Source organism: Schistocerca nitens, chromosome 1 (assembly GCF_023898315.1).
Source record: "Schistocerca nitens isolate TAMUIC-IGC-003100 chromosome 1, iqSchNite1.1, whole genome shotgun sequence".
In the NCBI taxonomy this organism is placed as follows: Eukaryota; Metazoa; Arthropoda; class Insecta; order Orthoptera; family Acrididae; genus Schistocerca; species Schistocerca nitens.
This window is the reverse complement of record NC_064614.1, coordinates 444,019,033-444,046,582: the sequence shown is the minus strand read 5'-3', so window position 1 is coordinate 444,046,582 and position 27,550 is coordinate 444,019,033. Positions and strand designations below refer to the sequence as shown.

At 44.1% G+C, this 27,550-nt stretch overlaps 1 protein-coding gene across 4 annotated transcripts in view; it reads right to left on the bottom strand.

Annotated features, from left to right (window-relative positions):
• The window catches only part of LOC126251517 (protein outspread), a 794,443-nt gene that overhangs the window by 426,524 nt on the left and 340,369 nt on the right, over nucleotides 1–27,550 (bottom strand). The gene's annotated exons all lie outside the window — the stretch shown is intronic.

Below are 27,550 nucleotides of genomic sequence, written 5' to 3'. Positions count from 1 at the left end.
AGATATCTAAGATATCTGTATGGCGGCAAAAGTAAAAAGTGTGTCGTCATCTAGGTACGTACTCAAACAACTCCGTTACATTTTCATTAGACAATAAACCACACCAATCTAAAGGCTGCCAAGCCTACTAAATACCTAGGGATTACAATTACGAACTTAATTGGAGTTATCACGAAGATGATAATGTTGCGAACCAAAGACTGCACTCTATTGACAGAACACATACAAAATGGAAAACTTCACTAAGGAAACCGCTTACACTACGCTTGTCTGTCGTCTTCTGTTTTACTGCTGCGCAGTACATAATCCTTACCAGACAGGCTTGACAGAGGACTTAGAAAATTCAAAGGAGGGCACCTCGTTTTGAACAGTCGCGAAATAGGGGACAGAGTGTCACGCATATGATACGCGAGTTATGGTGGCAGCCATTAAAACCAAGGTGTTTCTCGTTGCGGTGAGATCTTTTCAAAATTTCTGCCACTTACTTCTTCCTCCGAATGCGAGAATACGTCGTTCGTAGCCACCTACACAGAGAGAAATGACCACCATAATAAAATAGGAGATTCAAGTGTTGGTTTTTCTGAGCACACTTCGAGACTGGGACGGTACAGATGTAGTCTGCAATGCACTGAAGTGCAAATTGCAGAGTAGTAATGTAATGTATGTATATAGGGAGCATTAGCTTAGTTTGACTAAGACGTGGGCTTGTTGTGGGAACGATTCTAGTTCTCACCTCAAGGTAACCACAGAAACATTAATCAGTAGGACTCCATAAGGGAGCCACGCCACCGACCAAAAGCAGCAAATAGGTAACCCGTTACAGTTGCGGTGGCTGTGTATCATGCTGACAGTGGATGTGGCATAGGTAACGCCTTGATAATTTACCCTCTGCATTGCACATTTATGGGTTACATTTAATACAGTGTTTTGCGATACCGTTAGGAGCCATTACCTGAAGATGGTTTTTTAACCAATTAATCCGGTTTTCTAACTGCTTCTTTAAATTGGGATCAAGACCCTCCTTAAATACATCAGGTTTTAAAGCTTGCTTTGTGGTTGTTGATAATAAAGTTTCACTTCAGTTTTGTCCTCTTGCTGGTAATCTGCTTCAGCGTGATGCCATTGTGCATAGCACACTAATAACCACTTCCAACTCCTCGGGCCCCTTTAGTACTTTTATTCACCAGAGACAGACAATGAACGCTCTTTGTATTTAGTGCCCCAGTGATGTTACTGCGAGGAGGCTCTCTTAATTCCAATATTGTTCAGATGACAGTGTATGGCACCACGTGAGTGAAGTGACGGCCACTGTTATCAATGGATTTACAGACATTTTCGTTTGCACTAATTGCGTCTTAAGCTAACGCACATGTACATCTCGCAGATTGTAGACCAATGCCAAACGTGCAGATTCTGCTAACCTGAATCTCTTACTTCATCTACTATTGGCAGTCAGCTACTGAAAGCAAAATTACACCTATTCCAAACTCTATGATCTGGAACTCTACAAAGCGCTTGATTTCTTTAATTAGGTTAGCCTATGTAATGCCAGCTGTTTGTGTAAGTTTGCATTCCACTATTCAATAGCCTATAATGAAAGGTAGAATCAACTATTATCTTGTTGTGAAACGTGTTCAGGCTCACTTCCCTATATCTTGCAGAGCGACAGTCCATTGAACAGAATGATTGCGTGATCAACTGAGGGCTGTAAGTTTTTGTATGGCACTAACAAGGGTGATAAATGTCTAGTTTTTCTACAGCTGCCTGAACAGATTTCAAGCTTATTTACTAACGAGACTCGTGGTTATTACCTCCTTTGCTTTGCCGATGCATGTAATGAGCATTCCATCTCTAATTGGAGACCTGGTGATTCATTACAGAAGCTAGCAAAGCGCTTTCAATTGCTGAAGCCTCATACGCTTTGGCAAGAAAGATGATCTGCGTGCAGAGTAATTTCGAGGTTAGCGGCTAAACTACGAGGCTCGGTAATCTGGTAAAATGATTTTCTTCTCTCTTTGAACGTACACAAAAAACACATGCACATGTTTGAGTTTCACTGTTGAACCGCTTTACTTTTACTATTACGTGCTACTTAAAAATGTTGCCTCATAGTTCTACGAGCACAAGCGAAGATCACAGAAGTCAGTTCGCTATTTCCAGTCGAAATTTTTCGAGCACGAAATCGTGACAGACCAGTCACTGCTCGAAAGCGCCCTTTTATCAGTCACGTAACAGCTGTTATTCATTGCTAATCCTGTTTAAATACTGGTTGATATAGTCGAAGTGTATTGTCAGTAGTGCGATATTATGTTCACATAAACGCGCGAATAGACTGTCTTACGATAATATGCACTGGCAAAGTAATTACATTTAATCATCACCAGGTGCAGCTTCATTTATGTCAGCGGTTCGTATTGGCGTCTAACAACTGAGGCCACAGTTACAGGTATATGCATTTTCTTTTGCGTTTTCGGGTTATTTTAAGGATGGTCCCTTTTGGCATCTCTTTCACCTCCGTCGCAGCTTCTATAGGTACTTTCCTTTATTCCATTCTACTGACTTATTTTCCTTCCTCTCCTCCTCCTCCGTAAATGGATTTCACCAAACAGCCAGTACCAGTTCCATCAGTATTTGGTTTTCTTCAACTTAAATATTAATCGTAGACATCGTCTGTAACGCTACAATCTTGTTCAGCCTGTCACAGAAGACTCTCTAGACATTTCGAGGGTGTTCAAGGCTCTTCTAAATATTTTCTTTCACACAAACTGACCGGTTTAAGGCACTGATTGTAAAAAAGGTCAGAGAGACGCAGCCAAATGTTTCTCACACGCACACACACAACTGACACTGTTAACAGCTGTCTACGTGTTGCTTTTCCAGACGCTACGCTAAGCAGCGGAACTGTCCCTGACCATTTTTCCCCAGGGAGGCGGCCAATGACATAAAAAAGCCACACGTCCGCCTGTTAAGAGCACTTGAGTGAGGACCAATGGCTAGTTGCACCAAGAACAAAACGCAGGCGCCGCTGCTTTGCATGTAAAGCAGTCGGCCTAAGGTCCGATCCAAGGAGTCCTCTGTCGTCGGCCGCCTTTGAAGTCGAAGAATGAGTGGCGAAGAACGTGACTAGGCGCTGCTTACTTCTGCAGCTCGGCTGTCGCTGCGTACGAGACGTCACCCTCTTGCGGCCGCCCGCTGTATGTTTCCACTTCCCACTGAGCGAGAGCTCATTAAACGTGTTATCCATATTTATAAGGTAAAAACACGCTGGCAACAGAATCGCCTGAAGTCTGTCCATTAATTGCTAGATGAATAACGGACCGCGATAAATGTTCACTAATCAGGGTCAGCTATTTCAATCACCGCTTTCGAACAGTTGCTTTGTTAGATAACAACGGACATTTCCGTTTCATAAGTTACCAACGTCTGTAGTCGTCAATAAATATTAATTTGAGCTATGAGCTAAAATGCAAATATATTCGCGGCAAGCTTCTCATTTCGGTATCATTAACATTGGCGGAACTTGTCCACCGGCAAGCGAACGAGCGTATCAATTACTATCGCCGACTTGGCCAACAAACCTTTAGAATCGTCACCCATTCAGCAGTCCAAGGTCTTTCACGTGATCCCATACACCGATAGTCTGATGAAACGCAGCGTAGAAGCTGTTGAAATGGTTAACCTGACGTGGACCGTGTATACAAAACGTAAGTTGCGTTGCCATGGTGGACTTTGTCAGATTAAGCTAGGGAATATTTTTTTTTTCAGATCACCAAAATAAGTTACATCCAGCCTTGTTGGTGAGATGTGTCTCAATCACACATAATCCTAGTAGCGACTAACTTTTTAGGCATCAACTCGCCATAGATGGTAAAGATAGGCATGGAAAATATTATTTCTAGTCCACACGATACAAGACATTTGCTTGTGACAGGTAAACGAAAACGTATTCCCTACACAGAAATCGATGCTGTGTGTCAAGATGACACATAATTTACTGCTGTTAACCATAAGGTTACGAAAGTTTGTTTCCGGCGGAGATGTCAAGTAGTCACAAACATCTTGTCTACACGAAACCGGAAGCATTTGGTTCAAAACGTACGCCTTTAAAGAGCAAAGGTTCAGGTCCTGTCGTGCTGCCCATCATACGTTGTATAAGTATATACAATTTAAGATAAAATAGTGACTTAGTTTAACAACAATATTCGGAACAATATCTGAGAAAACAGACTTCCGAACAAATTAACAAGAGCGTGCAGGGTTACTGCCAGATAAAACATTAATAGCAGCAAGTGTACCAGTAATAAGAGCTATACATGAACTCGACAAAATCTAGTTAGACATTGTCGGAAGATACTTTATAAAATCATAGGAAACGATGGTTTCTCGGCGAATCTACATCTACTGGAATTAAATTTCACCAATCACCTATATCGGATTTTCTTAATAATCCAGATTATAAACTAAAACGCATTATATGCTGTTATGTCGTGCAAAATGTATTCTCCGAAGCTCATCTGTAGCATCGTAGCAAATATTAGTTTTTCTCCTATGTTCCATTCACGGAAGAATGGCACTCTCAGTGTGAATTGTAATTCCACTAACTTTGTCTCCAAGGTTGTTACGACAGCACCAGCGATGGGTGTGCATGGGTCATTCAAGAACAGCAGTAAGTTCAATGTAACTTTTATATAATTGTTTATTACAAAGTACGTGTTTATAGAGTGCCTATAACTTACATTACAATTTCCTGATCACTGCTGTTGTATTTATGAAGAGTGTTTGTACGTTGGAGCGCATAAAAAAAAAAGAAAAGAAAAATGGAAATTTCTGCTATAAAGGAAGTTCACACAAAACCTCTTTTTCGTGTGGAAAGTATTCCTACCTTACATAAGCCCATGCATAATTCAACATTTTCTAAAATTGTTTTCCTTAAATTGTACCTAACTGATGATCTTTATTAATTGTATTAAGTTTCATAAATTATAATTTTGCGTTTTGTATTTTTTCTAATAATTCAATTTCGACGTGTTTTTCATTTTGCCTGATGGAGGTTCGAATGTCATATTGCATTACAATTAGTAAATAAAGATCTTATTTGGGGTGGAAAAGTGACAAAAGTATTACGTGAGGAGTCATAACAAAAACAAAAAGTTTTAGAAAATCGAGGAAAGTGGCATCTCAATGAAGTAATCAATAATTACCCGATAACACCTCACATTCTACGAGAAAAGAACCGCATGTTTATATTACTGTTGCATAGAATATAATGGAAATTACTGCCAAAATGCTTCCACGAAACTTAAAGGAAACTAATGCCATTTGAATATAGGTTTCGTAGAATTCTTTAACTATTTTCTCAGTTATTGCATTTTTGAGTTGTGTCACCGTTACTACCGGGATGCGATATAATGGCGCAGAGGAGCGAGACAAAGTGTGCCTCACAGCGACCCGTCTTATATCCTATATCCTATATATCCTATTCCCTACCCTCTCCTCTGTTACCATTCCTTTTCTTTCTCTAATTACCTTAACACACCACTGCCTTGTGGTTGGTCTCGGGAGGGATGAAGGCTAAGGGAGAAAACCCTGAAAGAAAATCTGGAGTGGGGCCCCAAAGACGGTTGGAAGGCGTACTACGTCCCCTTTCGGCAGCTCCTGCAACCGAAGCGATACCAGACGTATTGGCTTGCCTTTCCTCTGGATGTTATCATTTAGGTCGAGAGGGAGACCGTGATGATTGGGCAACTCACGTGTCTTCATATTTATCGCTCAGGCTTGTAGCATCCTGGAGAGGACACTTCAGCGACGTCCAAGGACTTCGGCACAACACGGGAAGAGGCTGTTACCGGTTATAAGCTCTGTCTGATTGGCGTAAGACTCGAGTGCCAGGGGCCACTTCCGACGGTGGGAGAGATCATTGCATCTCATTGGACAGCTACCGCCCGCCTCAAGCTGGGCAGCCCCCAGCCAATAAGGTGCTGTCCCGTCACTATCCGCCTGCTTCACGGGGTGTGTGAAGCTTAGAAGTGATCTTCGATAAGCGGGTTGATATAGTACACCTACCAACAACAAAAATGAAATAATAAAGAAATCACTATTTCGTATTGCCACCTGGAATGTTAGGACCATGTGTCCAAGGTACACTGACGATGCCCAAGAGGTTGATTTCATCCGTAAGACTGCCGTGATTGACAGAGAGCTCCACCGTTTGAATGTAGACATCGCGGGACTGCAGGAGACGCGGCTTCCAGACGCGGGCTCTATCAGGGAGGATAATTACACATTCTTCTGGCAGGGGAAGTCTCAAGACGAGCCAAGACTTCATGGCGTAGGATTTGCTGTTAAAAACGCCCTCCTGGACTATACTGTGCTACTGACACGAAGTTATCATAGTGCTGATTGCAACACAGACCACGCCCTAGTGGCGTGCACATTGAGGCTCACTCCTAAGAAATGTCACCACGCTAAACCGAGAGGTCATCCCCGTATCAACACAGATTATGTTCAGGACACACAAAGAAAGCAGGATTTTGCCAGTAATTTTGAAAGTGCTTTCCCAGGAAACGTGCAAGCAGAAAGGAATGTTGATACGAAATGGGCAAAACTCTCGGTGCAATCTACAACTCAGCAGTATTGGCCTATGGAATAAAAGGAAAAAGAAATAAGGACTGGTACGAGCAAAATTTGGAAGAAATGGAACCAGTCACTGAGGCTAAACGGAAAGCCCTGCTTGCTTACAAAAGAAACCCAAATGAAAGAACTCGAGATGACCAACGAAAAGCAAAGAACAGGGCACAGCAAACATCCAGGAGATGCGCAAATAACTAATGGCTGAATTTATGTGCAGGTATACAGAAAGCGGCCCACTCTGGGAATGCTAAGGCAATGTACGATGGTATTAAGAAAGCAATTGGACCAACTGTCAGAAAAACAGCTCCTCTGAAGTCCAAGACGGGTGAAGTCATTACTGATGAAGGCAAACAAATGGAACGCTGGGTTGAACACTACCTCGAGTTGTATGCAGCCGAGAATGAAGTTAGCAAGGATGCATGTGACGCCATCAAACAAATGCCAGTTATGGAAGAACTAGATGCAATGCCTACTATGGAGGAACTTAGTAGAGAAATAGATTCTCTTGCTAACGGAAAGGCCCCAGGTGAAGATGGGATCCCTGCAGAGGTTATTAAGTATAACTAGTCTGTTCTTCTCAAACATTTATATTCACTTATCACAACCAGCTGGGAAGAAGGTTATGTCCCGATGAGTATGCGGAATTCGAGGATAGTTACTCTATATAAACAGAAAGGGAACAGAAGTGACTGTAACAATTACTGAGGCATTTCATTACTAAGTGTAGCCGGGAAAGCTTATGCAAGAGTCATCCTAATGCGATTACGAATCTTAGCTTCCAGAACCTACCCAGAATCTCAGTGTGGCTTCAGGCCCGGCCGATCAACCGTAGATATGATCTTCTCCCTAAGACAGCTACAAGAGAAATGTCGTGAGCAGCAGAGGCCACTTTATATTTCTTTCATTGACCTTGTTAAAGCGTTTGATTTAGTGAGCAGAAATGGGCTTTTCAAACTGTTGCAGAAGATTGGATGCCCACCTGAACTACTGCAGATAATTGTCTCCTTCCATGAGAAAACACAAGCAACAATTTGCTTCAACGGTAAAACATCAGAAGCATTCCCTGTTAATAGCGGTGTGAAACAGGGGTGTGTGTTAGGTCCTACATTATTTAGGATTTTCTTTTCCCTTCTGCTCAGATTTGCCTTTGAAGACTGTGAGGACGGAGTGTATCTACATACGAGGTCTGATGGAAATCTTTTCAATATTGCTCGCCTCAAGGCCAAGACCAAAGTAAATACAGTTGTTATCCGTGAGTTGTTATATGCGGACGATGCAGCTCTAGTAGCGAACACAGAAGATGAGCTGCAGTATATAATCAACAAATTATCAAATGCCTGTGAAAAGTTTGGTCTACTCATCAGCCTTCAAAAGACTAAGATCATGGCGCAGAGCACTACCAACCTTCCATCCATTAGCATTGATGGCAATCCTCTCCAGATAGTTTATGACTTTACCTACTTGGGATCCACAATATGTAGCAACTTGTCCATGGACACTGAACTTACTAACAGAATCGCAAAGGCATCATCTGTCATGGCTAGATTGAAAAACAGAGTATGGAACAACGGACTGCATACCACAAAAACTAAATTAAAAGTCTACAACGCTTGTGTTATAAGCACCCTTCTCTATAGCTGTGAGACATGGACAACTCTTTCTAGGCGTGAATCTCGACTCAACAGCTTCCATCTCCGCTCTCCGGAAGATCCTTCAGCTCTCTTGGAGAGATAGAGTACCAAACACCGAAGTCTTTCATCGTGCAAGCACAACCAGCATCTTTGCACTCCTGAGTCATCGACGTCTAAGATAAGCGTCTAAGATAAGCGTGTATTTGTTATCGCCATACTGGCGTATCACTCGGCGCGATGGTATGGGGTGCCATTGGTTACACGTCTCGGTCACCTCTTGTTCGCATTGACGGCACTTTGAACAGTGGACGGTACATTTCAGATGTGTTACGACCCGTGGCTCTACCCTTCATTCGATCCCGGCAAAACCCTACTTTCAACAGGATAATGCACGACCGCATGTCGCAGATCCTGTACGGGCCTTTCTGAATACAGAAAATGTTTGACTGCTGCCCTAGCAAGCACATTCTCCAGATTTCTCACAATGGTCAATGGTGGCCGAGCAACTGCCTCGTCACAATACGCCAGTCACTACTCTTAATGAACTGTGGTATCGTGTTGAAGCTGCATAGGCAACCGCACCTATATACACCATCCAAGCTCTGTTTGACTCATCCCCAGGCGTATCAAGGCCCTTATTACGGCCAGAGGTGGTTGTTCTGCGTACTGATTTCTCAGGATCTATGCACCGAAATTGCGTGAAAATGTAATCACATGTCAGTTCTAGTATAATATATTTGTCCAATGAATACCCGTTTATCATCTGCATTTCTTCTTGGTGAAGCAATTTTAATGGCGAGTAGTGTACATTAGCGCAATGCTTGTATTTGACTGTGACTCTATAGTTGGACGCAGTGTTCCTTGGAACTTCGTGGTACCGTATTCGCAATCCGCGAATACATTTCATTATTTTACGCTGCTATCGATCATCAGCAGCGTCAAATCATTCGGAGCTATATGCATGCATGGGGGCCACGGGAAGTGCTACGCTGCCTGCGCCGGCTGCTAGGAAAAGAAGCCGGCGCCACAGAGGGCAGGGCGGCGAGCATTGTGGGGCGGCGGCCACTCGCCAATATGGTCACGGCGCCGGAAGGCACGCAAAAGGCGCGCGAGCGCGCATCGCAACGCGGCGCGGCGCAGCGCAGCGGTCACCCACCCCCGCGCCACCGCGCCACTTGCTGCCGCCGCAGGTCCCTAACGGCTCCCAATAACAATACTGGCAATAAAACGCCGCGTTGCGTGTGCGAAACACAACCTGCCCGTTAGGCACAACTGGAGCGCGGGACAGTTCACTCACCTCTCCTCGCTAGCGGGGACACCAGCCGCGCTACGACGACATTCGCGTGGCTTGCGTGACGCACTGCATTTTCAAATGCTACAATTATTGTCTGTCCCTTCGCATCTCATTGCTAGACGTAACTCTGGTAACAGCACATGGTAAGCTGAAGATTGCAGCTTTGACACCTACCCTCTATGGATTCCGTGCCAGTTGTTTGTATAACGCGAAGGAATTCATTTTGTATAGGCTGTTCTTTTATTTTAAAATAAACACTATTTCATTATTTAGCTGGAGATGTACGTCCCGTAGTGAGTTATCCAGTCTCCTCGTTGTGTACAAAATAGAAGCTTCCAAGTTAATGCAATCGCCAAGTATGCCGTATTACAGGTCATGTTTTGGCTATCGAAAATACAATTATTGAGCGGTGTAAGTGCCTTGCAGCTGACCTAGGACCTTAAAATTTTGCACGAGTCGAGGTTTAGCAGCCACTTTACACGAAAAAACGCGAGAAGTGTTTGCATAACGCGAAGGAATTTAATTTGTATAGGCTGTTCTTTTATTTTGAAATAACCACTATTTCCTTATTTAGCTATTGGCTAATTTCGCTCCCTTAGACTTTGCAGATTACGCGATTGTTAAAATTAAACTTTCGCTACTTGAATCATTGTAGACGGAAAACTACTTACCGCATGGGTACACAACTTTATGGTAACGATGTTCAGACCGTGCGCTGCAGGATATGCGTTATTAGTAGCGTTCGTGTCATAACTTGTCCTTAGGCGACGTGAATGGCACGGCGACGTAGAGTTGAAACTATCCAGTATCAGTGTGACACAAGAGCTTAACAGTCCATGGCCAAAACTCAACCTGAGATGTTTCGCGCAGCAGTAGAACCAACTACCAAGCTGTTGCACACTGATGGGTCTGGACAAGGAGATCAGGGCGTAACTCCTGAAGATGTTTTATTAAAACAGCAGCAATAATGCTGCTCCTCTTTGCGAGTATAGACGCATTAAAGGAATATACAGAGATCTTCCCTCATCGGATTTTAAGAAAACGATTCGGAAGTTAATACCGATTTGGGAGTCGCTCGTACCAGAGGCTGACGGCCAATTCTGCCACAAATTGTTGAAGTTCCTGTTGGCACGGCCGAGAATGCCGGACGCCATGTGCGACCTTCAAACAATGCACTAACTGTGTCACAACAGCGTAACATTTCATGGCCCAGCACTCAACCTGAGATGCTACGGGCAGCAGTAGAACCAACTACCGAGCGGCCTAGGCCGCATAAGGGACGCACTTTTTCCATTTCATTTATCGACTTGACATATGGGTTAGTTGCGCCTGTTCTTACTGCGGTTGTGCGAAATCAGTATAAGGGACACCACCACATGTTACTTCAGCCACCCCACTTCATCAGGGCTCGCCGCTTTTCCTTTCTCTTACTACATATTTCTAGTCATTTTCTCCTTCCCTTCACATCTTTTCTAACCCCTTTCCCCCTCCCTACTATGCCCCTACACTGTTAATTTCCCAACATCCATTCGCTTTCCATTAGTACTGCTCATCAGTCTTCCACATTTATAATCACACCCGGCTGCCTGCTAAACACGTTTTTCCCCTCCAACAGCAGGTCCTTTTTTTTTTGGCCAGGCCAGGTCATTCAACTTTCACTGCAAGTACACTGTTTGCTTTTTAATACGACCCCTTTTTAAAATATATTTTAAATGTGTGATTATTCTTTTAGTTTTGCAGCATTAATTAAAAAAGGAATAAAATCAAGTCTCTTTCATTTATCTTCATTTAAGTCATCCTTCACAAGTTTTAAAACCCTTTGTAAATATCTAACCTTTTGATTTTTATATTTTCGTCTTTGTGTATGTTACCCACCCTTTGTATGGAGAGTGGGTTCATTGTACGGTTGACGGTACACCCACCACCAATACCGGGCGAATGAAGAATTTTGTTGCCTTTCGCATATACAGCTGTCTTTGTCACAACATGCCGCAAAAACAACAATTGTTGTTGTAACGTAGTACGATCACGTCCAAGGGGACGGAAATCAACTGCTAAATAATAAAATAGAGTATTTATTTCAAATCAGAAGAAAAACCTACATAGTGAAATGACTTCCTTTAAGAAATTTACGGTGGATCATACACAAAAGTGTCTTGTTCACACTACGACCTGAACTGTTCCTTCATAAAGTGTTCCACATGCTGTAGGTGAAATGGGTACACCCTTACTCGTGAACGTGAAAAATGAAGACTTTCAGAAAACCGCTGCTTTCTAGGTGCGTGACTACTATTAACCTTAAATATTTAAACGCTGTGACAGGCTATAAAAATTCGCCAGTAATCTGAGAAGCGGATACCAGAGCACATTAATCGTGGTCGGAAAACTTCAAAGTCGATTTTCTGAAATATTTTTTAGAATGACATCGAAATGCCTTGGAAGAGGCACGTTGGTGTTCTCAACACCACTTTCAGCTGAACTGCACTTTGGTTCGGAGTCCACGTCACCTGTAACTGGCTCGGTCATTCTGTTCGTATCCCCTCCAATAGCAACATGTCCAGTGAAGCACTGTGGTGTTCGAACTAAGTTGCTGACAGCTTTACTTAGTACATAAAGCCAAGCTTGATTATCTGAATTCCCCCTTCCTCATACCAAGGTGTCTTCACTTTTAAGAATATGACGCCGCCTAGCAACTTTGCCTTCCACCTGCCGTCCCCCACAAAAGCCATCAAAGGCGAGACTACTTGGATAACTTCCAAAGCAGAACGCCTCGACTCTGTTGAATAACGCCGCCGTTAATCCGGCGACGTCTCGGCAGACCGTTTGCAGCCGTGGCCCGTTAATTACCGACAGCGCGTTCAGAACAAAGCAGCGCTTCTGCGGCTGTGATTTATTCAAACGGCGCGTGTAATGAAAGCGGAGGTGCGGCCCTGCCCGGCGCGTGCCATTCGCGGCTGCGCGGCGCGGCACGTCGTGCCGGAGACTCGGATTTCACGCATGCTCCAGAGTGCGTGTCGGCCAGACATCTCGGCAATGCGCACGGGCTTATTTACGCCGTTCTTGAACGTCTTCCAGAGGAGCGACCGCTGCGGCAAGGACGGCGGCGGTCAGGGACGCGCTAGCCACAGTCTCCGCTCCCGGCTGGCGGATGAACTGCTGTGCAAACGAGAATACTGCGCTCCTTTTATAACCTCCCGGCCTTCGGCGCCGCTGTGCGACTAACGACACGTGTTACAAACCGCTTTGCTGCGCCTCGCACTAACCGCAGAAGACAACTGCAAGATCGCTCCGATGTGATGGTGCCACTGTATACGCAGATCCTCCTGCAGTGTCCTGTACTGAATTATGATAGTCGATCTTACGGGGTGTGAGCTCCGGCAAGCAGCTCCAGCAAGCAGCTCCCGCAAGTTTGATTCGGGGGAGAGTGTCACAGATACTGAAGGAACTGAATTGGAAGACACTCGAAGATAGACGTAACCTATCCCGAGAAAGTCTGTTAATAAAGTTTCAAGGACCAGCTTTAATTGATGACTCCAGGAATATACTGCGATGCCCTACATATCGCCCTCATAGGGATAGTGAAGATAAGATTAGAAGTGGTACTGCATGCATGCAGGCATTTGAACAATCGTTCTTCCCGCCCCCATATACGTGATTGGAATGGGAAAAAACCCCAATAACTGGTACAACGGGACGTTCCCTCTGCCATGCATCTGCCAGTGGTTTGCAGAGTATAAATGTAGATGCAGAAGTAACTCCTGCAAGTACCCCAAGTAAACCCTGCTCTCCCAAGTTACCCCCACAAGTAACTCCCACGAGTACTCGCTGAAGTGTTCACATAGAACAAAAACTTGCTCAAGTTACTTTTGCAAGTCGCTTAGGCAAGCTGACTTCACGAACTTGAGGTTAGTGCTTACACAAGTGCGTCCACCAGAGATGCGATGTGGGATAGGCAAGTGGTAGTTTACAGTGTCGTACTTCAGAACCAGATCAGCTGCCTCTGTTGTATTATTATTATTATTATTATTATTATTATTAAAAATGGTGACAAAAACAGATAAGAACAAAAGAAATGTTGGTGTGAAGAAATGTGCTAACAAATGTACATATTTCAGTTTTCAAGCCACACTGTTGAGTGAACTAAAATCAGAGAACTTCGCTCAGACAAAAAATTTTCTGAAAATTTATTATGAAGTTTCGAACATCTCTTGTCTATTGTACAATCAAATAAGGTAGGTGCGCCAAGTAAGGCTATAGTCCCCAATAGGGCCACCCCTCTCCTTCAATTCAGAACCATACAGTCAAATCCGTCGGATGCAGCACCTACATGATTGCAAACGGTGTTACAGTGACAAAACAGAAGAAGAAGCGCCATATTTTGCGTTATTCGGCTGCAGACGTGATAATTGGTTTTAAAAAGTTTTTGCTACGCTGCTAAGATGCTTTCTAAGCTCTGGTGTAACTGAGTTTTGTGGCTGCTTTATGAACTGGTGGTTCTTTTGAAGCATATTTATGGTAGATTTGAAACCTCTGAGTTATTTTAAGATGGTTTTATTAGATATAGGAAAAACGTGTTGTAAGGATGAAAGTTGTATGTAGACCAATAAAACAATTCTGGACTTATTGGACTCTCACGCCTGTTTTTTCCCTCCGATGTAATTGTTTCTTTCATTTCATATGACCATTGTAGGTATCTTTATATTATTATATTGTTATTTGGTTCCTTATGGCAGTATTCGCAGTTGATGATGATTATTATTATTTTCCGTGGATCAACTGAAGCGAGCTATTGTCGCTGTCAGGAATGGAATGAGTACCAAACGTGCCTCTTGCATGTATAACATTCCTCGCAGTATTCTGAGATATCATTTTAGTTCTGCAGCTGAGGTAAAAAGGGTAGGCCGTCTACATAACTCACTCTCGACCAAGAAAATTGCCGGCCGAAGTGGCCGTGCGGTTAAAGGCGCTGCAGCCTGGAACCGCAAGACCGCTACTGTCGCAGGTTCGAATCCTGCCTCGGGCATGGATGTTTGTGATGTCCTTAGGTTAGTTAGGTTTAACTAGTTCTAAGTTCTAGGGGACTAATGACCTCAGCAGTTGAGTCCCATAGTGCTCAGAGCCATTTGAGCCAACCAAGAAAATTAATCAGGATTATCAGGATGCCTGAGACTGCACTGCCCATCACGCCCAAGTTTGTTCAGCTGTTAGTATACACCTTCCGAGGCGAAAATAATATCTCTCATTCATTTTCGTTTGAAAAGGATTTAGCTGGAAGGATGAGGTTTCGTGATTCGCAATCCAGATATCGCTAAGTGAATGACACAGAACCTGAACTCTGCACGTGCAATGAAATAGAATCGATGGATATGTCATGACCATTTCAACAAATTACACGAGGTAACGAGAGAAATCGACTTGATGGACAAACCACAATGCATTTACAACATACATGAAAATGGGTGCAGACTGATACCCCCAAGTACACTAACACCAATGGTTCTCCACAGGAAAGTCAAAACCGTGCAGTTAGTGACTCCACGACGTGCAGAAAATTTAACGATTGTGCCTTACACGGATGCTATTGGCCAATCAGTCCCTCTCATGACATTGTTTAAGAAACGCAAACTAAAGCCTGAATGGACAGAAAACTTAAGTTGTGTGCAGGGAGGAGACCCCCCCCCCCCCCAAGAGGGATCATTGCCGACAAAATTTTATTAAATAAATTTTCCATGCATAATGTTCGGCCGTAGCCGGCTTGGGCATACTGTGGTGGAAGGTGCTGGCCGGAAGACCATGGTCGGCACATTCCTGCCACGTGCTCCTCGGTCAGACTCAAGTCCCACGGGTTGGTTACGCTGACGGGGGTACGCTACTAGCAAGGCGCGTTGGCGGTATCAATCCTCCAATCAGAGACTAATCGTGTGATCACGTGGGGACGCGGCCGGGAGCGGCGAGGGCGGCTTGGAAACAGCTCCGCGCGCTCTTAGCTTCAGACCTCGGCCCCGAGTAGTCGCTCCTCTCTGATGAGCAGACGGCAACCCCTCTTGGGGCTGCTCAGCCCTACGTAGGCACCAATGTATCATCGTTACAGGAATAAACTGGGTCCATTCCACTTCATTACTTTTCATTTTACAACGCCCTCCGCTCCTGACCTCTATCCTGACGAACAGTTGGATGAGAGGGCTTGGTGACACCAAAAGACTTCATGCATCAGGGGTTTCACTGAATGGTTTAAACATTTTCCCAAGTATAAAACGACTGGCCGGGCTTTCTTGATATCTGATGAAGCTTCATCTCAGATCGATGTAAACACTGGTGAGGCAGCAGAGAAGAATGATATCGATCTTCACTGTTTTCCAAGCAAAACAACCGACGCCCAGCAGCCAATGGGAAAGTCTGTGCCCAAGCGCTTCGAGACATTTTGGGATGACGAAGTGTTGCGATACCAAAACATCCCTGATAGGAGAACAACAAAAGTTACGGCTTGGGAATTTTTTCCCGAAAGTGTGGCCAAGAATTTTGACTCAGAGCAATGTAATTTCTCGAGTCCGGAGAACAAAGATTTACCGCTTGACCCCAATGTTATCCCCCCTGAATTTTTTACTCGCACTGAAACCACTGTGGAAGAAAACCCAGCACCTACATAAACAACAACCGGAGGCGTGCAAAACTTGATGGCGAAGGTAATGGAGGATGATGACTCACTAGATAGTGATGAGAACACTTCCGAGCTGCCTAATGGATATGAGACCCAAGACTTGCAATGGAACCCCATGAAGCCGAACAAGGTGATGGAGTTAAAGTCAACGAAGCGACCTCACAAGATTAACCCCTCCTGAAAAAATGGAACCCAAGGTCCCCCTTTTCATCGCCTGGCGGGAGGTCTTTCAGACAGCTTAAAAACCTTGACATGAAGACTCGTACGCAGAAGAGCAAAAGTTTGAATTACGTGGGGAAAAACCTCAAAGATCAACCCGAGAACAACGGAAGACAACGTTAATAACTTTGGGAGTACACCTCTCAAGCAGGCCCCAGTACCTTTAAACTGGATGCATCTACATCTTGGTATTGTTCAGTCTGCACTGACAATTTGGTGGAACTATATGTTCACGGATTTTGTGCCGTGATTGACAAAGGAGAGACACTATATGGAAAAAACGCTATAGAGACCAATGTAAGTTTCTTATTGCCACACTTTTCGTTTCAAGGTCTCTCTCTGACTGCGTATAAACTACAAAGCTACATTAAAATTCCGTTACTGCACGATCTCGGTTGATAAAAATGTATCCGCATTAATCATACCGAAAACTACTTCTCCCCTTAGGCATTATCACTTGTTGTAAACGTTAAGATAACACGTACCGCACCACGCTATGAGAGGCAACTAGTATAATAATGTATGAGAATACCATAACGCCACAAAATGTAAGGCAATATCCAGATGCTATTTCCTAACACAAAAGTATTCAAACATTTCAGTATCGGTATCTCATTAAACTAAAATAACATACGTTTGTTCTGAAAAAAAAAATGCATTATGAAAGCATTATGAATCATTTCCATTGCCCATGGAAGAAGATTCTTTGGGTGTGTATTTTGCTTTCAAAGAAGCAGGTGTCTTGCCGTTGAGACTTTAAACATACGTATTTCCAAATGGGGTTGAAATGACTGGCTGTAAGGAATTGTGTATCTACGATATGCAGCTGTTTCATTGTAAAGCTTAGGCGAGATCGAAAAAGAGACTGGAAGGTAACGCATGCGCTGTTCCTATCTACGGCAATGAAACCAAACCTCTCCCTCTACCAGAAATAGTCCTGCTGGAAGCTCGGCATGTGTCAGCATTGCAGAGAGCAAAGCGAGCAAGAAATTGGCTTTCCTTTTCCGCTAACGCCGTCGCCATAAATACGGGCTCAGTGACATTGGAGGAAGCTGGCTGGCTGCCAACAGCCATCCGCGCCACGGACGCATTTTCTCCATCGTAAACAAATTACACCAAGCCTCTGTCCTCCATCTGCGATCGCTTTCTTGCCACGAACGGCCTCCACCAGCGATGCGACTGTATTGCTGGTATTAACCAGGCGTTGTGGCATGCCTTCAGAAGGAACAATTACTGACACAAATTGTCAACGTTGACAATACACATAACTTCACTGGTGCAGTTGATCAAACGAAGTATCTTCAAATACGCAATCAAGTACATATGTGGTTATGATTACGAACGTCATATAATTTAATCAAATCCTTCACACGCAGTATTGGTACACATTACAGCGTCCGCAGCTCGTGGTCGTGCGGTAGCGTTCTCGCTTCCCACGCCCGGGTTCCCGCGTTCGATTCCCGGCGGGGTCAGGGATTTTCTCTGCCTCGTGATGACTGGGTGTTGTGTGCTGTCCTTAGGTTAGTTAGGTTTAAGTAGTTCTAAGTTCTAGGGGACTGATGACCATAGATGTTAAGTCCCATAGTGCTCAGAGCCATTTGAACCATTTTGAACACATTACCGCACTCGCCACTGAAACTGTTAAGCAACAGAAAATGACTTCTTATAATTTTTTCCTCTCTTTGCACGCGTAATTTACAGCGCTCGTCACCAATGAATACACGTTAAAGAGTATTGTTGCTGCTACTGAAGATGGAACTAAACGGTTGGGAGGACTTGAAAACTGGTCGAAATGTCATTTAATCTTCGTGGTGGCGGCGATGTGCAGCCACTTGAGAGTATAATGAAACACATTGTTGCTGAGAATAGCATCGAAACTTGGACCTTGTCGACAGAGTTCAAACTCAGATGGACAAGAATGGCCAAGGAAATCGGTTGTGATTTCGGAATTATCCAAGTGCGTAATATGAATGACGAAGTGACATCCTATTACCTGAAAAGGCAGATAGAGAGTCAACATCCAGATACAGGTATCTGAGGAACTCAGTACTTTCACTGATGTTGAAACTGAGACCAAAAGAGTAAACGTGTCCCAGGAAGAATTAAAAACAAGTGTTTGGGGTAATTTCTCTTCGTTCAGAGGTCTATCGTACACGACGAGTACTTGGTATGTTAATCCTATACACTGAGATATATGAGCAGAGAAACCCATATCCCAATAGGACAGGGCACCGCCCCATTGTCACGGTAACGCTAATAACAAATTGGTACCTCCATCGTCGATGAATTCGCCGCAGTCGGCCGTCGGAAACTTCTCCATACGGCCATGCCGTTCCCTGGATGCGTTCCAGTGAGAGAATTTCGTCTAAGCCTACGATTATATCCCTTCATTTCCAGCAACAAAGGTTAGGATTTGAAGGCCCGTTAACGAAGAGTTCATTAAGGATGGAACACTGGCTAGGTCTGCGTGAACATATAAGCAGCCATATCTTTTCCGAAGTAACCATTTCACCATTCGCCGCAAGTAACTTAGAAAAATCACTGGAAACTTGGGCCCAACTTCTCGCGAATAACAGTCCTGTGCAAAGAAATCATCGTCGTTTGTATGAATGTGATCCACCTGATGTGAAAACAATTAAGGAATGGTATAGGAAGTTTCTGGCAACAGGAAGTGTTCTGAAACATTTCTGGAACGTTTCTCAGAAGCCCACTTAAGTCAATTCGTCAAACATCTAGACAACTTGATGTACCTCGATCAACATTGCATCGTGTAGTTTGCCAGTGTCTTTGTATGTGTGCTTACAAGGTGTAAAATCTGCAACATCTGACGCCGAACGACAAACCACGCAGACAACAATTTGCTGCGGATATGCTGCAGCGTATTTTCATTGAGCATGTTCGTGATAGCCCTAAACTAAATGTCTGGTGCAGGCTAATGCAGGACAGGGTTGTTGGAACAAACAGTGAATTTTGCGGAACAAACAGTGAATCGGTCAGTGTATCTGGACCTGTTGGAGCAGTTTGTGTACCCTCAGATACAAGACTTGCAACGCAACATCATTTTTCAACAAGATGGAGCTCTGCTGCATTGGTCAACGGCTGTTCACAAGTTCTTGGATAGGAAATTTCCCAATCGTTGGATCTGACGCGGAGGACCCACTGCCTGGCCACCACGTTCACCCGACATTACGCCGCTGGATTTCTTCATGTGGGGACTCGTGAAGGACCGCGTGTATGCGACCAAAGTGGACGATATTCCTACGTTGCAATATCTTATCACTAACGTGATTGCAACAATGACAGAGGAAATGTTACTAGGAACTTGGCAAGAAATTGAATATAAACTCGATTTTCTTCGTGCTACAAATGGTTCACATGTAGAGATGTATTGATGATAAATAAATAAATTCTTTGAGATGCTCTACAATGTGGTGCATTTTTTATTGTATCTACTGTAGTTTTTTTTTCCTGGGCCTTTGAAAACAGGGAGGTTTGAGTGGGACACCCTGTATGTAGCCGTTCTCAGTCTTTGCACAAGTGAAGCCCTACGAAACTGTCATATAATTTTTAATTAGTCTGTATATCTGTTGAGACAAGACTAAACTGCTTTCGTCCAGCCTCAACTGTGAATTCCTTAATTGCTCTGTAAGAGGACTCATCAAACTAGAGCACATGAAATATTAGTTCACTTTATTGTATACATTAATAAAAGATTTACTTAACTTTGACACAATTCTTTGCCACATTATTGCTGGGTACTTTGCAACTGTCATTGACTAACAAAGCATCACTTGATCCACATGTATTAAGAAACTGTTCTCTTCTAGTAGAAAATACAACATTTACGAAAGTACGTTTCATTTTAGACTTTAACAATTGTCACTGCCCTACACGATGATGACTGCTGTAGACGAGGTCACGAACTGGGGCATAGCTCTTCCAAGCTCGGTTCTATATCGACCGCAGTGCGAGGGCTCTGCAGTCCCGAGAGCGGAGGTATGGTCTCATGGAGTGCCTGCCATACGTCGTTGCGGATTGCACCGAGACCTCGCTAAAGCCGTCGGCGCAAAGACCGTGTTGTCGAACGTCAACGTTGAGCGTGCAGAGTTCACAGTGTTGCTGAACGTTCAGAAGCGATGCGACTTGTGCATACGGTACGTGGGCCCCAACATCGTATACGCGATCGCATCGCGCTCCAGTGGCAGTTGTCTGCTGTATCTGGTTCGTGTATCACACTGTTCGTTTACGAAATGGACGGGCGTAAAGCTCGTATATTAGCTTCTCCACATGCTAGTCGGGTTGTTCTGCCTGTAGTACACATAAACAAAAATTTCAATATCCGTAAAAATATTATAACGCAAAAGGGAAGTACGATGTCCAGTCACACAGTTCCATTACAGACAGTGCGATAGAAAATTACTGTAGTTCTCCACACAAGATAAAAATTATATTATCATTCTGAATTTTTAGTAAAACCCTAGTACATTCTTACTTACTACTTAGTAGCAGAATCACTACAACATGTGAATTACAAAACTTAAAAGAAAAAAAAGGCAAAGTATCTTACTGCAAGTAGTGCAATATATCCTGTAGATTAGGTCAATTGAACAAAGTCAGTCCTTAAAAAAGCGCACTTCTATTTATATAACATAGTGTATTGTAAGATATATTTCTATTAAACTAATAAAGTATCAGAACCTCTTAAAATCGCGAAGGTTAGAATAAAAATATTTGGATGTAGCCGCTATTCATTGCACTTTTTTTTGTTGATCTCACTTTGTTTGTTACTGATAGTTCCATTTGTTCAGGGGATATGTCCTGTGACACCCGTTCAAGTTCATCGTTGATCCTTTCACTCTTTTTTTTTATTTTATTTTATTACAGAAGGCAGCTAACCCTCTCACCGAGGACGCTGAGCTACCGTGCTGGCGCGTTAAAAGTGATCAATATTAGATGGCCATACCTGGCATCTTACTATGTCCTTAAAGCTTCAATCCTAGCTATATTACTAATTGAAATTTAATGATAAACAGTTCCAAGAACAATGCGCTTTTAATCGATTCTCAACGTACTGTTGCCTACAAATGGCATACTCTCACAATACGATAATATTCAACTTACAATAATTATTTTACCACTAATATGGCGTTTTTCGTCATTTCATTACAGCTTATCATATAATTAAAGGCGGGTTTCCGAGAGCTCCTCAGTTTACTCGTGCTCAGAAACAGCATATACACATACGAGCTTCAGTGTGGCGCCTCACAGCTTTGCACCGAAGGGAGATTGCGTGCTTTTAACGTAGTGGGGTTCTGCCGTCTCATCGGTCAACGTTCAAATGTGCTTTCAGAATATCTGACAGCACGGTCGAAAAGATTCACAATATGCTATTCCACCCTATGGTGTCAGAAACTCGGCACGCTCCACGTTCGGCTGCACGGTCCGTGTGCCGACAGCTTAACGTCTGTGTTGCCGACTTTGGTGTGGTACCTCGATCTGTGGACGATACCATAACATCTGCAGATCCCGACAGACCCTCAGTATCAGACAGCCGGGAGGCGGGCAGGTGACACAAACAAGCGGTGTGCCGTGGGCCGCGGCCTTCCTCGGCGCGCTATCGCGACCGGAAGCTGCGCGCCGGCGCACCTGCTGACCCACTGACGGCTGGCGGCACGCTCCACGGCTTCCTGCCGCAAGAAAGCCCGCTCCATTCGCGTCGTGACCCCTGCAAACCGACCATTCAAATCGCACCGCTAAGCACGCCGGCCGCCCAAACCTCGGCGCTGGCCTGGTAACGGACGCTGTCCCACTCGCAGCGATGTTTAACTGTTCCAGCTTCTAAGCTCATCTTCACGCATCCACATACGTACACTGAACATGTCGAGCAAGTCCTCGATTTTACTCTTTACACACGTAAACAAATACACTTTCATACATTAGGTTGGTCCATAAATTCATAGCGAATTCCCATAAGTTTAATAAACACCACAGATACACATAACAGAGACTTTAGTCGTCAATAACATATTCTCCTTCACTATTTAAAACAATCTGCCGACGCTAGGGTAACTTTTCGATTCGACGACTGTAGAAATCACGCGGCTTTGAGACGAAGAGCTCGTCAGGCCATGTTCGGAGCGCATTTTCATCAGAGGTGAAAATCTGAGGGCGCAAGATCCGATGAATGACATGGGTGCGGAGTAACTTCCCAACCCAATTCTCCTATAGTCTTTTTTGCCAGTCTAGCAGAATACGGGCGGGGATTATAACGGAGCAGCATCACTTCACGCAGTCTTCCTGGTCGTTGTTCTTGGACTGCATCTGCAAGATGGCTGAACCATTCTTTTCTCTTAATTACATTAGCATAAAGACACCATTTCTCGTCATCAGTAACGCTAAAGAGCAGGGGCAGTAGGTGTTGTTCACGAGACAATCGATGAAGAGCATGCAGAGATGCACATATGGTAACCCGCTGATTTTTGTGATTTTGGTTTAGAGCATGCGGTAAGCACACAGCCGACTTTTTAACCTCGCAAATGTCGCACGGTGGTGGAATGATCACGGTGTATCATATTTGCCAGTTCTCGAGTACATTGACGTGGATCATTATGGATTAATGCGTTGAAATCATCTTGAACAAACCCCGAAGGTCTTTCTGAAGTGGAGAGTCACTAACGTCAAAACTATCCTCGGTTACATCTTCGCAAGATCTTGTACTTCAACTTCATAACCATCATGAGGAATTGGAGACGATTTCTGCTGAAAAAAGTGTCCACAATCAATACTAAGATATTTAGTTTACAGTATTTTAATTACGCATGGCTGACATGTTGTATCTTCTATCATAAATAAACTGTGTGCTTTCCCTTTGTTTATTTAAACACACATGACGTGTCATTAAAAGTTGTCCTAATGAATATATTCAAAAATTTCGTGTTTTCGTAATATTCAGCACTACGAATTGACACTGCAATACTCCTGTAAATTACCGGTGGAGATCTATGAGACAGAACGGCCTTCTAGTCATCCCAGTTTCGGTTCTCTGAGATTTATATAAATCATTTAAAGCAAATATTGATACAAATACGCCGGCCGCTGTGGCCGAGTGGGTCTAGGCGCTTCAGTCTGGAACCGCGCTTTTGCTACGGTCGCAGGTTCGAATCCTGCCTCGGGCATGTATGTGTGTGATGTCCTTAGGTTAGGTAGGTTTAAGTACTCCTAAGTCTAGGGGACTGATGACTTCAGATGTAACTCCCATAGTGCTCAGAGCCCTTAAAACCATTTTTTGATACAATGACACCAACAAGATCAACGCCGGTACTTGTTGCTTCTAAATTTGCGTTACTGCTCAATTTTTAATGACGACGTTGAATCTGCGTGTACACAGTGCAGTACAGGCCTCCTTTAGATTTCAACCAGCAAGTGAAGATTATGTAACAACGGTGCACCCAATTAACAGGTCGAATATCTTGTCCGTGTGTACTCCAGAAATAATGCACAACGGTGTTCACATACAACTGGTTTAACATTTCCTCCCTTTTCCTATTACATTCGCAGATGTTGCGCTGGAAGAACAACTGTCATAATTTCTCGAAACAAGCCGGACCTACACTGTCATAAAAGTGGTAAGTATTTAAGTTGAGGCAACAGGTTTCTCCACTCGTTTCGGAATGTACAATGTCTGAATATTAAGCGTAATTCGCGTTACATAATGCTGCACAAACTAGATGTAGGACTCAATAGTCATGTCTGGTCAGTAGATCACTTCATTCTGTGCCTGTTAACAAATTATAATGGAATAAAGAGATTCAGAGGCCGGAAGAAGCAGCAAAAATGTGGAACACCATATCCTTTCTACTGCTGGCTTTTTTTATGCTACAACGTGAAATATCCATAATTTTGTATAGGCCCTGAAAGCACGCCGAGAGAACAGTTCCATACTACCATTAATTCCCACAAGTGTTATACTGTATGTTTGGCTTTACCAAAACATCAGATATGCGGAACTTCGAATCACATATTCATAATGCTCGCATATGAGAATGTGACACTAAAAAGACTATTAAATATGTGACGAATTCTAGTCTAGTAAACATCGGATCACCTGTATGTGGGGCAGATGGCAAGGGACACTGCTCGGTTTGTAAAGAAGATCAGCTCTCGGTCCATAATCGGTGTCTTTGGCAGTTGGGGGAACGCTGACAGAAAAAGGAAGCAACTAGAATGCGCGGTAGTGCCGCATTCAGGCCGGAAGGCCATTCCCGTAAAGGACTCGCTATCCGGGTAACCTATGTAGCGATAGCAGCTAACGGCCCAGTCTGCCGCACGATAGTACCACCCATAGCACGCCACTTTGGCCCTCTATTCACTCAGTGACCTCTGCCTTATTTTCCTCTTCGTGTATACAATTAAACTTTCAGTAGGTTCCTTTGGCTGCGTAAGACAAAAATTAAAATGTGCTTTGTATTCTTCTGACTAAAGTCTCGCCGCCATTGTGACCAATACCTGTTTAAAGTCCATTGATAGCAGGAAGGAAGTTGCCTCAAGCTTGCTACTGAACTATCTTCACTTTTCAAATGTAATACGTTCGATTAGAAGTTACCAGCCTCTTCTGCAGATATACTTGCTGATGTTAATAGTTATAGTAAGCCAGTGTATAATAATATGGTTCAATTGGCTCTGAGCACTATGGGACTTAACATGTGAGGTCATCAGTCCCCTAGACGTAGAACTACTTAAACCTAAGTAACCTAAGGACATCACACACATCCATGCCCGAGGCAGGATTCGAACCTGCGACCGTAGCAGTCGCGCGGTTCCAGGCTGAAGCGCCTAGAACCGCTCGGCCACAACGGCCGGCTGTATAATAATACATCTGTGTTGTTACTTACTAATTATGTCTTACACTTCCTTGATCTCTCGCCATCATGAGCTTTACTTCTGCCAGTACCTTCATCTCCTACCTTCCAACGGTCATAGGAGCTATTCTGCGTAACTTATAGGAATATTAGTCTGCCAGCAAGTTTCAGGTTCGTACTTACTTAGCACTTCCACTGTACTTCAGATGTTCTAACTCAGTTTCTGGTCTGGTCTGGTCTGGCAAAACAATCTACACCAAATACTGAGAAACAGTAAAGATTTTCAAAATCTTTGGCTGACAGTGGCTGTTGACTGTTACCACCCTGGAGCATAGCGTATACAGACCGCAGGCACTATTATTGTTTTGGAATCAATAAATAAATTTGTTGGGTGTCGAGTTAGGCAGTTTTAACAACATCTGGAATTTTGATTCATCTGTCACGAGGGAATCAGGTCAGGGTCAAAACAATAAAAAGTTAGCCAATCACCTGTTTGACCCGACTGGTTTTTTTTCTTTTTTTTGTTTTGGTTTTAGGGCGCAAAACTGCTATGGTCATTAGCGCCCGGTCCGTGACCTAGGAAACAGTAAAAAACGAAAATGGAAACCAGCAGCAATGGGAGCGAAATTCAAAAAATTGGAGAAACTAAAAGCAGAAGGAAAGCTTAAAAATCCACTACAGAAAGGGGTTGGTTGTCCCCCCCCCCCCAAAAAAAAAGCTTCAAAGGACTGACGTCATCTCTCTGGCACTAATAAACTCGAGAACGCGATCGGCCGAGCGCGTGTTATCTGCTAAAATGGACGATATATCAGGCGACAGCTGTAGACGGGCGCGTAACGGAGTAAAATAGGGACACTCAATTAAAAGGTGTCTTACCGTCCACAGCTGAGAGCAGTGGGGACAGAGTGGGGGAGGATCGCCGCTTAAAAGATGTCGATCGCTAAAAAGACAGTGCACTATGCGGAGTCTAGTTAAAATTACCTCCTCCCGACGACGCGTTCGGGAGGAAGAGGTCCAAGCACAGGGAAGAGCTTTCACGTCTCGCAATTTATTATGGGGAAGTGTCGATCAATGTGCGTGCCATAAAAGAACAACAGGACGACATAAAACACTCCGTAGATCGGCGAAGGGAATCGATCGAATAGCTGGCCGAAGAAGAGAGACTTCAGCCTTGGCCGCTAAATCGGCCGCCTCATTTCCACAGATACCAACATGTCCTGGGAGCCAGAGGAACGCCACCGAGACGCCCCCCAGGTGGAGCAAGCGCAGACTGTCCTGAATCCGGTGGACCAGAGGGTGGACAGGGTAGAGAGCTTGGAGACTGAGGAGAGAGCTGAGAGAATCTGGATAACATACCGTATCCGCTGATGGCGGCGGATGTATTGGACAGCCTGGAGAACAGCGTAAAGCTCCATAGTATAAACCGAACACAGGTCGGGAAGCCGAAATTGTTTTGGGGTGTCGCCAACAATATAGGCACTCCCTATACCTAACGATGTTTTCGAGCCATCAGTGTAAATAAATGTGGCTTCCTTCATTTGTGCACATAGAGCAGCAAATGCCCGACGATAAACAATTGAAGGGGTACTATCCTTGGGAAACTGACAAAGGTCACGGAGCAGGCAGATCCGGGGACGGAGCCAAAGCGGTGCTGTACCCCAAGTTGTCAAGAAGGTTTTAGGCAAGCGGAATGAAAGAAAATGGAGCAGGCATGGAAGACCGATGGCTAGCATAACGACTCAGAAGGACTGCTCGCCGATTGGACAGCGGAGGTTCAGCAGTCTCAGCATAAAGGCATTCCACAGGGCTGGTGTAAAAAGCTCCAGACACTAAACGTAATCCACGGTGGTGGATAGAGTCGAGACGCCGAAGAATAAACGGCCGAGCAGAGGAGTAAACTATGCTTCCATAGTCCAATTTCGAGCGCACTAAGGCGCGATAGAGGCGGAGAAGGAACACTCGGTCCGCTCCCCAGGAGGTACCATTCAGGACATGGAGGGTGTTGAGGGATCGCAGACAGCGAGCCGAAAGATAGGGAACGTGGGACGACCAGCACAGTTTTCTGTCAAACATAAGACCCAAGAATTTAGCTACGTCCGAAAACGGAAGGTTGACAGGTCCTAGATGTAAGGAGGGTGGAAGAAACTCCTTACGTCGCCAAAAATTAACACAAACGGTCTTACTGGGAGAAAAACGGAAGCCGGTTTCGATGCTCCAAGAGTGGAGGCGATCGAGACATCCTTGAAGACGTCGTTAAAGA